The sequence below is a fragment of the Pipistrellus kuhlii genome, unplaced genomic scaffold (genome assembly GCF_014108245.1).
Source record: "Pipistrellus kuhlii isolate mPipKuh1 unplaced genomic scaffold, mPipKuh1.p scaffold_m20_p_1, whole genome shotgun sequence".
Lineage (NCBI taxonomy): Eukaryota > Metazoa > Chordata > Mammalia > Chiroptera > Vespertilionidae > Pipistrellus > Pipistrellus kuhlii.
Genome location: NW_023425404.1, coordinates 189,873,705 through 189,886,157, shown reverse-complemented (window position 1 = coordinate 189,886,157; position 12,453 = coordinate 189,873,705). Strand labels below are relative to the sequence as shown.

The window sequence follows — 12,453 nt, the reverse complement described above, 5'->3', positions numbered from 1 at the left end:
TGCTACTTCAAGTAAATGTATTATAGAGCAAGAAAACATTTTAAATTCCTTAGAGATCTGAGAAAGAATCAGATGTGAAAACTAGATCTCATACTTTCTTGTTATCTCTTAGACATGGGAAGGTGAGTGGAACAAATACAATACAAATGAATTATGCTCTATAAAATGATGACAGTAACATCTCCTAAATAAAAAACCATCCTGGAAAACTATTGAGTACAAAACTAGTTATTTGAAAAGATAAGTAAAATCAGTAAGCTTTAGGGAAGCTAAATAAGGAAAGAGGGAGGAGGCTACCAATTTCAAGGATCAGAAAGGGAACAAGAGATATCATTACATATCCTATGGACATTACAAGAATAATAAAGACTACTATGAACAACTCTATGCCCACAAATTCTAAAAACAAATGAAATGGACCAATTCCTTGAAATACAATATTTGCTAAAACTCACACAAGAAAAAATAGACAATGTGAATAGACCTACATTTAGAAAAAAAAGAATTAATTAAATAAATTGACTTCATAGTTAATAACCTTCTAAATCAGAAAGCAGCAGGCTCAGATAGACTTACTGGAAATTCTAACAAACATGTAAAAAAATATATACCAATTTTCTAAAATCTCATGCAGGTAATAGAAGCATACCAGGTAATAAATACTTTCTAACTCATTTAATGAGAACATTAACCTAATATTATAATCATACTAAGATTTATGAGCACAGAAAAATATAAAGCAATATTGCTCATGAACATATATGTAAAAATCCTCAACAAAGTATTGGCAAATTGAATCCAACAATATATAAAAAGAAATACACACCACAAACAAGTGGTATTTGTCCAAGTATACAATTTGAAAGCCAATAAAGTCAATGGACTAGAAAAGAAAAATCACATGAATATATCAATGGATTTAAAAAAACAAAAACAAACAAACAAAATTTGACAACTTTCAATACACACTGATTATAAAAATTCTAATAAAACTAGAAATAGAAGGAAACTTCTCTTTAAATTAATAATGATTATCTACAAAAACCCACTGCTAATATCATATTTAGTGGTAACAATCTTGAAGCTTGCCCACTAAGATAAGATATAAGGAAAGAATATCCCCTCTCACCATGACTTTCCAACATTGTACTGAAAAGTCTATCTAATAGAATAAGACAAAATAAGGAAAGAAAAGATATATACATTAAGAAGAAATAAATAAAACTATTTTCTTTGCAAATGACATGATAGTCTATGTAAGAAATCTAAAAGAACTGATAAAAAATAAATAAACCTTATGAACTAATAGGCAGTTTAGCAAGGTTGCAGGATACAAAATAAATATGCAAAAGTCAATTGCTTTCCTATATCCAAGCAATGAGCAAGTAGAATTTAAAATTAAAAACACAATATCATTTACATTAATACCCCACAAAATAAAATAGTTGAGTATAAATCCAACAAAATATGTACAATAATATATAAGGAAACCTATAAAATTGCAATGAATGAAATCAAATCACAGAAGTTATACCCCTTACAAAATTAAACACAAAATAAGTCACAAATCTAAATATAAAATGCAAAGCTATAAGACTCCTAAATAATAACATAGGAGAGACAACAGGTGACCTTGAGTATGGCAGTGGCCTTTCAGATCCAAATACCAAAGGCATGGTCCATAAAATAAATAATTGAGAAACTTCATTTAAGCTCTTGATGCTTTGCAATTTTTTTTGACATAACTATCTTTTGATAGCAATGTTATTGTACTGAGTTTTACATAGGCTCATCACAAAAAGTGAGTACCCTCACATTATAACAGATGTAGAATCCACACAAAAATAAGGTAAATTTAAAACTTCTGCTGTGCAAAAGACAATGTCAACAGAAAAGATAAACCACACACTGAGAGAAAATATTTGCAAAGAAACGTCTTTGTATATCTGATATATACAAAGAACTCTGAAAACTCAACAACAAATAAACAACATTATTTTAAAATGGACCAAAGACATTAACAGACACTTCACAAAGCAAGACTTACAGATGGCAAATAAGTTTATGAAAAGATGTTCCACATTGTATGTCATCAGGGAAGTGCAAATTAAAATATCCATGAAATACTGTTACAAACCTGTTGAAGTGGCCAAAATCCAGAACACTGATAACATCAAGTGTTGACAAGAATAAGAACAGACAGGAAAACATATGTACATATGTATTTCTGACAGTAATGCAAATAGAATAGCCACTTTGGAAGACAGTTTGGCAGTTTTTTTGTTTTTTGTTTTTGTTTTTGTTTTTAATTAAACATAATCTTACCCTTTGTTCCCACAATCACACTCCTTGGTATTTACCCAATGCAGCTGAAAACTTTTATCCATACAAAAACTTTCATATGGATATTCACATCTTTACGTATAACTACCAAACCTTGGAAGAAACCAAGATGTCGTCCAGTAGATGAATGGACAAATAAACTGAAACATCCAGACACTGGAATATTATTCATCGCTATCAAGCCTTGAAAAGACATGGAGAAAAATTAAATGTATATTACTAAGTAAAAGAGGCCACTGTGAAAAGGCTACAGATTGTGTGATTCCAACTAAATCATACTGAGGAAAAAGCAAATCTATGTAGACAATAATAAAAAAATCAGTGGTTGTCAGTGGTTTGAGTAAATATTTTAATAAGTACATTCAGATTCTGCAAACTTTGGCTAATAGCTTATTCGTGTGTGTGTGTGTGTGTATGTGTGTGTTTATTTAACTCTCATGGATAGTTGCTGGCTGAAGCTAGAGAAATATGCTCATTGCTCATTTTCCTAATTAAATGATTAGATGGGAAGATTCAATAAGTGAATAATATTAATAGCCAGGAAAATATTAATTAAGAAGGGATAGAATATTCTACTTTCAGTTTTTATTCCTGTTATAATATACTTAACACTATACTCATTCCATTCAGGGCCAGTGTCTCACTAAGCAAATAATTTCATGTAAATAGATGGACTTGGGTAATAGGACCACAACACATTTCTTTGAATGTTGATTAAAAACAATACTCCAAATGAATCTAATATGACACTTTTTTTTTAATTTCATGACTACTCCCTACCCCAACTCTCAAAAAAAATGAAGAGTAAGAATCAAAGTACAAAGCAAAATTAAGAAACCAAAAAAAAATAATGATTTAAGAGTAAAAAGATCTAAGTATAGGGGAGGAAAAATTGGAGAATCAAACAAAAGTATATGGGAGGGAAGCGTGGAGAATAATAGCACCTAGAGTGACACTTCAAGAGGTTGTGAAATGAGCTAAAAATAAGTAGTTATCAGTTATTATAACTAATAATGGGGCATCCTATGACCTTAAAACATAGTGGCTTATGCCTGGCCAGTATGGTTCAGTGGTTGAGGGAGTGTTAACCTATGAATCAGGAAGTTACTATTTGATTCCTGGTTAGGGCACATGCCCAAGTTTGGGGTGGACCCCTAGTAGGTGGCATGCTGCAGGCAGCTGATCAATAATTCTCTCTCATCATTGATGTTTCTATCTCTCCCTCTCTTTTCTTCACTGAAATCCATAAAACATATATTTTAAAAAAACGTAGTGTCTTAAATGAAGATTATTATATCTCAAATTTTTGTGGGTTGACTGGGAGATTTCTCTGCCTCATCTAATACTGACAGGAATCACTCATGAATTTAGCAGCTCAGTTAAGACCCTCAGACCTCTTCCACATGGGATTTCTCTTTATGTCCTATCTTGAAGAACCACTTCTCAAATCTTTTTCTTCAGCTGGATAGCTTGGACATCTTAAGCATGGTGGCTAGCTTCTAAGAGAGTATTTCAATCTGAAAAGCCCTAAAGTGTAAATATGTATCAAGACTATTGCATTAAACTTGCTAATGTCCTGTTGGCACAGTCCACTGTAGGAGGGGGCTGAATACAAGATTCTGAACACTGGGAGGCATAGTCCGTTGGATGCACAAATAAAAGAGTCTGCCACACCCATTTAGGTCTAAAGAGTCTACTGAATACCACAATGAGTACCATAAATATCATCCAAAAATATCCATGCTCCAACAAGTTTTTTTTAATTTTATTAATTTTTAAGACTATTTTTCAGAGCAGTTTAAGGTTGATAGCAAAATTGAGCAGAGATGTAGAGATTCCCCAAATATGACCTATTGCTACACAAGCACAGCTGCCCCCATTATCAACATCCCCTCCCAGAGTGGTACATTTGTTATAACTGATGAACCTACTACACTGACACATCCTAATAACCTCACGTCCAGTGCTCTCTCTTAGTGTTGTATCGCCTATGGGTTTGGGCAAATGAACATTGACATTTATCCATTCTTAGGGTGTCATAGAGACTAGTTTTACTGCCTTAAAAATCCTCTGTGAATGTTGTCCCCTTAAGCATATTGCAACAAGAATAAAAATGAAACAACTATTCTATTCCCTTTGATTATATATGTTCCTGACTGTGCATCTTATATTCTTTCAGGACATCACTTAGTGACTCTTCCCAGCCAGTCTTCTCATTAGGACTGAGCAAAAAGACTTTCCCTCAGCCTCAGCCAATGACTATGAGAGAATTAAGTAATAAAATGCAAACAAAATAAGTCACTAATGGATGTTTAAAAAATCTGATTGTTGTCTCATTGAAATCATTACTTGAAAATCATGTTTCTTTTTTTCATAATGAACAAAGACTGGCTGCCACTATCATTTCTATGTTATCCACAGATATCCTATATAATAAAAACCTAATTGCTAAGTGTCTGACCATTCATTCCACTATTCGACCAGTCACTATGACATGCACTGACCACCAGGGGACAGATACTCTGACTGGTAAGAACTGGGATAGAAGGCCCTTATGAGCCCTGATTGGGACTGGGCAAGAGAGGCTAGTGCAGTCCCTCCCCACCCAGCCAATCTCCTGCATTCCCTCCCTGGCCGGCCAGCCCCAATACTCCTGATCGGGACTGGGAGAAATGGGCTGGACATGCCCTGGATGAATCCATGCAACAGCTGGTCTTGGCTTGATACCTAAAGGCCGGGCCAAAGGACTGGGCAGCTAGTGCAATATAAATAGGAAATTAAAAAAAAAAATGTATATCCAAAGTAAAGGCAAAGAGAAGATATCCTGGTTTGGATATCTCAACTTGACTTAAGATTAAAATGGTAAATAGAAAGTTGGTCATTTGGCAAGTAAGCAAAGGAGCATATGATAAAATGATGCTTTAATAAGAAGATGTGCAATGTTAATATAGAGGTTATATTATTATATCAAATTCCATTGTTGCAATGGTCATATGTTTATTGTAATAAACTATAATCAGATTTTTTCAGCAGACACAGCTATATTTTTTTTTAGTGTAGCTTTTTCTTCCAAGTTGTCAAATATTGATTGTGACTGTGAATTTATTTGATTCACAAATAAATAAGAAAGGAAAGAGGATAAGAGGAAACACTGGGAGTTAAAAGTGATTTATTTTAAGAATAACTCATGTTTGTCCTGTAAATAATCCATTAATTTGCCAAATCAGCACACTTAATGTTACGTATTTACTTAAAATTGCATATTTTGCTTACATTCACATGGAAAGAGAGATCTGGAGTCCAAAAATAATTCAGATTACATTGCTTTTTAAAATAAATTCAACAACATGGAAAGGAACTTGGAAACTAGATAAAGCCCAGTGTAGCTTGATAAAGAACACCTGTGTCTGACTAATCTAATTTAATAAAATTCAAGATTTTTATATATATATATATATATATATATATATGAAATATTTAGAGAAAGACAAATCATTTAAAGTATCTTGATTTTAAAAAGACATTTTATTTTGTTACACAATATTATATGCCAATATAATATATACTAATTAATGAGGAAAACCTGTCTTAGATATCATATACACACTAGGCTAATTCATAATTGGTTGACTAATAATGTTCACAGATTTTCCTCATCTTTGGCTCAGAGATTGAAAAGATAATGAACAGGATTTCATAGAAGCTGATGTTGAAATCTTGGTTGCATTTATATCGTTTATTCAAAATCTAGGGCTCATCTTCAAACAATCCCAGAAGTCTTTATAACTGGATAAATTGGGCTTAATAATGATAATGAGATTTAATAGAGAAAAATTCATGGGAAAGATTTCACTTAAAGGAAAAACCACAAAGATACATTAGAAAAAATAGTTGGTAATACACCTAAATGAATTAAAGGTCTTTTTTTTGAATTTTTATTATACTTATTGTCTGAAATATCTATTCTATTCTTTTATTATAGTTATGTTGCATTAATCAAGAAACTTTTCATGCACTTATCATTAAAGCTTTTAAAAATATTTTAACTCCATTGTAGTAGAAATCATTTTTATTATCTTATAGTTTACATTATATTGATTTCAAAGAGACAAAATAATGTTCTGCTGATTGTGTTGAGAGTGTAGTTCTTAGCATGCTCAAGGTACTGAAAAGAAAATATAAAATAGTTGATATTACAGAAATAAAGGAACACAATCTCATTTGCAAAAAGAGAGAACCAAGATAAAAATTTCAATAAAGGATATACAGAATAAGAGTAGCTAATAAAATGTCTGAGAAATTATAGTTAAGGAGGTAAAAATAAAACTAAACTCAAGGGTTTTATGAGTCAAGGGTAGAGAATGTATCATGAAATAATGAGACCACCATTGCACCAGAACATAAGAGAACAATGAGCAATCATCAAAGAAGTTCCAAAAACAGGATGAAGCCCTTAGTTAGAACAAATATAGTGCTAGGCACATAGAAAGTTCTAGAACTGGTTTTTAACTCTTAGCCTCAGTGTCAAATGTTATCTGACAAAAAGAAAGTGGAGGTCATTGATGTTAAAAACATAAAATAATTAATATAAACTCTTCAAAACAAATTTCAAAGAAAATGTTTGCAGATCACACCTCAATAAAACTAAGGAGATATATGTGTCTATCTGTGTTTGCCTGTGTATAAAACAATTACATACTTCAAATGTAAGAAGAATTTAAAATAGTCTATTAAAATATAACAAATGCAAAGAACCTTTAGACAATGGAAACAAAACTGTTATTAGAAGGTTACAAGACAATTACCAGCCCTATCAAAACTGAGGCGAGACTATTACCAGGATGGAGGCAAATGCAACATTGAGTTGCAAACAAAAGAACTAAGTCTTGAATTAAAAAAACTAGAAAACAAAAATAAAACAAACCTAGTGAAACAAGTTGAAAGACAAGGCAGAAATTAATATACTTGAAACTAGAAAAATTAAATTAGAATTAATTTAAGTATATAATTAAGAGCTGAACTTTAGACATATAACAGTAAAATAGACACATTTTCTAATTAATCTAAGCAAATAAAAACTAAAGACTGTTATTTGGAAACCCAGGAACAGGTGAGGTTTTGAAAATTATAGTACTAAGGCATAATTCTCTGAACACAAAATAAAACCAATAAGATAAACATTTCTTCTAGAAAAGCTGAGATTGTTAAAATTGACTTAATAAAGGAACAAAATCTAAATATGCCAATAACCATGTAACCAATTGATATACTCATTAAAAAAAAAATGCTAGTCTCTGAAAAGGCATGAAGCTCAGAAGCTTTTAGCAAAAAACTTCTTCCCAACCTTGAGAAGGAGCTGACATTCTTGTGCTGCTTAAATTGTTAAAAAGCCTGGAGAAATGGAAAGTGTCACAATCCATGTTATCAAATTATGTTGCTAGTCTCTATAGATACATGCCCCTACTCAGCCCTAAACATTCATGATAAAGATACGTTGGTTGCCTTGAATGAATCTCTCCCTCTTTTGCAAAAGAGACTCTTCCAGGTAGAAATCAGTTTTTACTGAGAGGGAAGAAAAGAAGAAATTTCTCAAACTGGTGAGAAAGGAGAGATTTATAATTCCCTAAAACCTCAGGGGCCTGCACTCTGCTCTGGCATCCTCTAAGAAGCAGTAAAACCTCTGAGAGAAATGGCAGCTTGGGGATCCAGGACAGAGTAATAGGTGGCTTGGGAGCAACTGAGGAGCAGAGGTGACTGATGACAAGGGTTTCCGCCAATGCCTGGGTGCTTTGTAAGACCATAGAAACAGTACCGCCTTAGTCTAATAGGAAAGAGACTCAAGAGTAACTGACACTGAATTTCCTGCCAACCCACGGGCATATGGACTTGAAGTTGGAATTAAATTGATTTAAAAGTAGCAAAAAACGGTGATACTTCTTTGTTTGTGCATCAAGATCATCCCCTCCACATAGAGATTTTTTTAAAATCTTAAATACATTCCAGGTTAATTAAATCCAGGGGAATGAAAAAAAAAAAATCAAGCATGGTTAATTCTAATAATGTCTTTCTCAAAAGTCAGTTTATATAATTAATCAATAGCCAAATGTTAAAATTATGATTATATTTCTAGCTGCTGAAAAGAGATTTGAAAATTTCAGCATTCCCGAGTTTTAAAAAAAAATTTTGATTAAACAAAGAGCTCCAATGAAATTTGTTTAAAAAGGGGCACATGCCTCTCTTATGATACATTCTTTCACTCAGTATTGTTTTATTTTCATAACAATTCTACCCTTCATTCTGGACATAAAACCTTTACCCTGAAAGTTTAAATAACAGAACCAAGATCATACAGGTTTAATGATGAAGTTAGAATGTAGGTAGTCGATTTCCTAGCAGACTTACTATGCCATAAAATTACATTTTCAAGGCCACTGGTATGGCTTGATGGTTGAGCGTGGACCCATGAACCAGGAGGTCACAGTTCAATTCTTGGTCAGGTCACATGCCCAGGTACAGGCTAGATTCCCCAGTGTGGGGCATGCAGGAGGCAGCCAATCAATGATTCTCTCTCATCATGGATGTTTCTTTCCATCTCTCTCTCCCGCTCTCTCTTAAATCAATAAAATATGTATTTAAAAAATACTACATGGTCAAAATGATAATAAATGAAAAAAGGGAAGAATTAATCTAAATACCCGACTCTGGATCCAAAGCTTCCATTCTTGGAGTTGGAAGGATCTGTCTCTCTAATTTACACTCTTCTACTACAACCGTGCCTTCCCACTCAGCTTTCCCGGGTATCAGCATTGTGCATACAGCCTATGACAGACTCCAAGAACATGTTTTCATGAATGAGCATTTTAAGTTGAATCTGTGTGTGTTGGGGGGGGGGGGGGGGAGGGGAAGGAGGGGAAGGCAGGACAGTGATATTGAAATGCTTAACTTACAGGACATTGCATCAGCTGATCAGAACAGGCACCAGCCAGAAACAACCATCACGATTTCATCCGTGTGTTGTGGTAGACATCCGGCCTGGCCAGACCCTCATTTTCTCCTCCCCCATGGAAATGCCATTGGAGTATCAGCCCCCCCACACACATTTTTTGTTTTTGTTTTTTGTGGTTTTTTTTGTTTGTTTTTTTGTTCAGCTGCCTCTGACCTAGTGGTGGGTGCCAGGCATGCCGCGTTTCTTCTGTGGAATCCTTTCACCCCCACCCCAAAACACCAGCTGCTCATGACCATGGTATAAGGATTCATCTGTGTCCAACACAGTCTGTATCTTGAGACAGAATTAGTCATGAAAGGAAAACAAAGACTGAGCATGAGAATTGGTGTCTCTTTAAGTAGCTGGACATTTAAGTAATCCTCCTAACTCACTGAGCAGTCTTTTCCGTGCTTTCTGACAAGCACGGGAAAGCTGTGCAAAGGTAAAACCTGGAGGCTGAGCCGAGGAGGGGTGGCGATGCAGGGCAGCCTTGGTTTCTTATCTCCAGTTGCTCCCCAGCTCTGGTCCTGCAGGCGGCAGGTCGGTGTCAGCCAGAGGAGCAGGACCCACGGTGCGCTGTTTAAGTTAATAAACAGAAACCTCATTTCAAGTGGAGGCTGGAGGCTGAAAGAGAGGCTTCTCACTCACCTGTCACTCAGCTGTGAAGCTGCACCAGTATCTCCCACCGGAAGTGGTATTCATTTCCTACAACCTCCAGGCCCCGTAACAGCACAGCCAATGGGAGACTGTCATAGCTCAGCCAATGAGAAGCCAGGATGCTTCTGTTTCCTCCAATGGGCTCTTCGTTTACAAAAGCCCCTCCTTAACAAGAGGTTTTCTCTCCTAAGTTTATCAGGGCTGCTGCATAGGTTGATGCAATTTTCTGTTGATCCCCAATTGACCCATTTTGTCCGGCTGTCTAATAGAGGTCAATCATATGACAGTGTTTATTAAGAATTTTATTACAGAGTATTTGTTCACCTAATGATGGGTGCTGGCTAAGGAGTCAACACAGGGGGCCTGGACATCTAACAGGCCAGAGCCCCAAGTTCCCCTGGAAAACCGTCGGGAAGAGGAGACCACAGCAGAGTGGAAAGAACCCCATGAGAAGAGCTGGAACTCCACGGGGATGCACTGAAGCTGTGTCTGTTCCTGTTGCTTCTGACTTTGCAATGAGTACGTTGCCCAAGCTGAACCCTTCTTCAAGTCCTTGAACCTGTGCCCGACACACACCCATCCCAGAACAACTTGAAAGATGCAGGATGAAGGAGGTAAGTCATCCTATTTGCAACAGCTGGTGTATCCTACAAAACAGCTCCGCCTTCCCTCCTCTCTCCATCTCTGGAGAGAATCTTCTTTGTATCTGACCCTAATGGAATGGACCATTAGAGGGGATTCTGGGAAACAATTCAGCCCAGCCAGGTGGTCTCATTACAAAGTTGTTAACTACATTGTGACACTAACACAGGTGAGTCCTTATTGCTTGTAACAACAACAAATCCCAACTTATGCAGCAGAGCAATGGAAACTGGGAACGGAAATATAGTAGGAAAGAAGATATATGGAATCAGATCACAGATGATAATACACAAATAATAAAACGCTTTATAGTTTAATTTGCAACAAAATACATTCAAATAATTCTACAATCCTGAAAACTACCAGAGGGCAGAATTAACCTGGGGGGCTTGTATCGTATTTCCTAAGTCATTTGGAAAACAGGGCAGTTATCCATTTGTTGGAGAGGGTGATACATGGAAGGTGGGCGGTGTGCTTTATTTTAAACACAATGGTTGAAGTAGGTGACTTTTCAGGATTCTTTCCACCTACATCATTGTATTGTAAACCAAAATTGTTCAGTTGCATTTATTCCCCTGGTTTTAATTAGCCTGTTCATATTAAGACTCTTTTTAGTCTAACAAAAAATACCCATGACTTGTTGGCTGGTGCAAGTGTTTTCCATGAAATGCCACAGAAAAGAAAAAAAAACTTTCAAGAATAACTGCTTTCAAAATTTGACTTGGAACAAATATGCAGTACCTCCGCTGCTTATGAAAAACATACATGATCTGACTATTAAAAAAAAGCATCTTGATTTAGGTAAAAGGACTCAAGGTTAAACTTTTGAAACTGGATAATAGCGGAGCCTATCACACTTTTCCCAATTGGCCTAGGCAGCCCGTGTACTGCGCCAGATTTAAGCCAAGGGAGGATGTCTTTTATGCCAAGTGTGCCTGCATTTTCTGAGATATTCTGCCCCCACCTCTCAACTCCCAGTTCATGGCCAACCATAGATCACATTAATTGCTACTAATTATACAGTATGAAAAGATACCATTCGGACTAACACATTCATACAGCCTTGCTCTGCCCTTAATTTGGTTTCCTTAGGAGAATGCATTCATTGTGTGTGTGTGTGTGTGTGTGTGTGTGTGTGTGTGTGTGTGTGTTTAAAAGCAAGAAAGGGAACATAATACATAGAAACTAACTTTATTTGTGGACTTGTCACCCTTGTAATTATATTATGTCCATTGGGAAAATACAGATAGAAATAAATAATTAAAAGCACCAAAAATTGCGCAATCATGGTTCAGTGTCTATCTTTTAATATATCCATATATTTTACATAATACTTATGTTATAGATATATTAATGATATATATTTATATATAACTTATATGCAAATATGTACGTAAATTATATGTATATGTATATAAGTTACATATACTGTGTATATGTGTGTATGTTATATATATATATGTATATTATCTTAAAATGTATACACATACTCTGAATAATTATAAAGGCAGTGTTTATTAAAAGACATTTAATTTTCAAAATGGAGCTATCATCTTTTAACGTGTGTATACATGTTGGGGAGGGCCACTCTGTTTATGCAGTTTCATGCATCACATCAGCCAAGCTATTTGGAATATGGAGCATGCAAATCATTTCAGTGCCCTTTTTGGGGTTTTAGAAATGGCAGTTGAATGCTCCTCTCCCTCTTCCTCAACCACACTCTTTGAAGACATATGTGTTGGTGAAATTCCACAACGTTTTATGGGCCTGAGTTCCAGAGGCTTGTGAATTCACCAGGCATTTTGTGGAACCTGTAGGATTTAGTG

The 12,453-nt window shown here is 35.2% G+C and overlaps 1 pseudogene; it reads right to left on the bottom strand.

Annotated features, from left to right (window-relative positions):
• Positions 1-12,453, bottom strand: part of LOC118725323 — a 111,537-nt pseudogene that overhangs the window by 88,458 nt on the left and 10,626 nt on the right.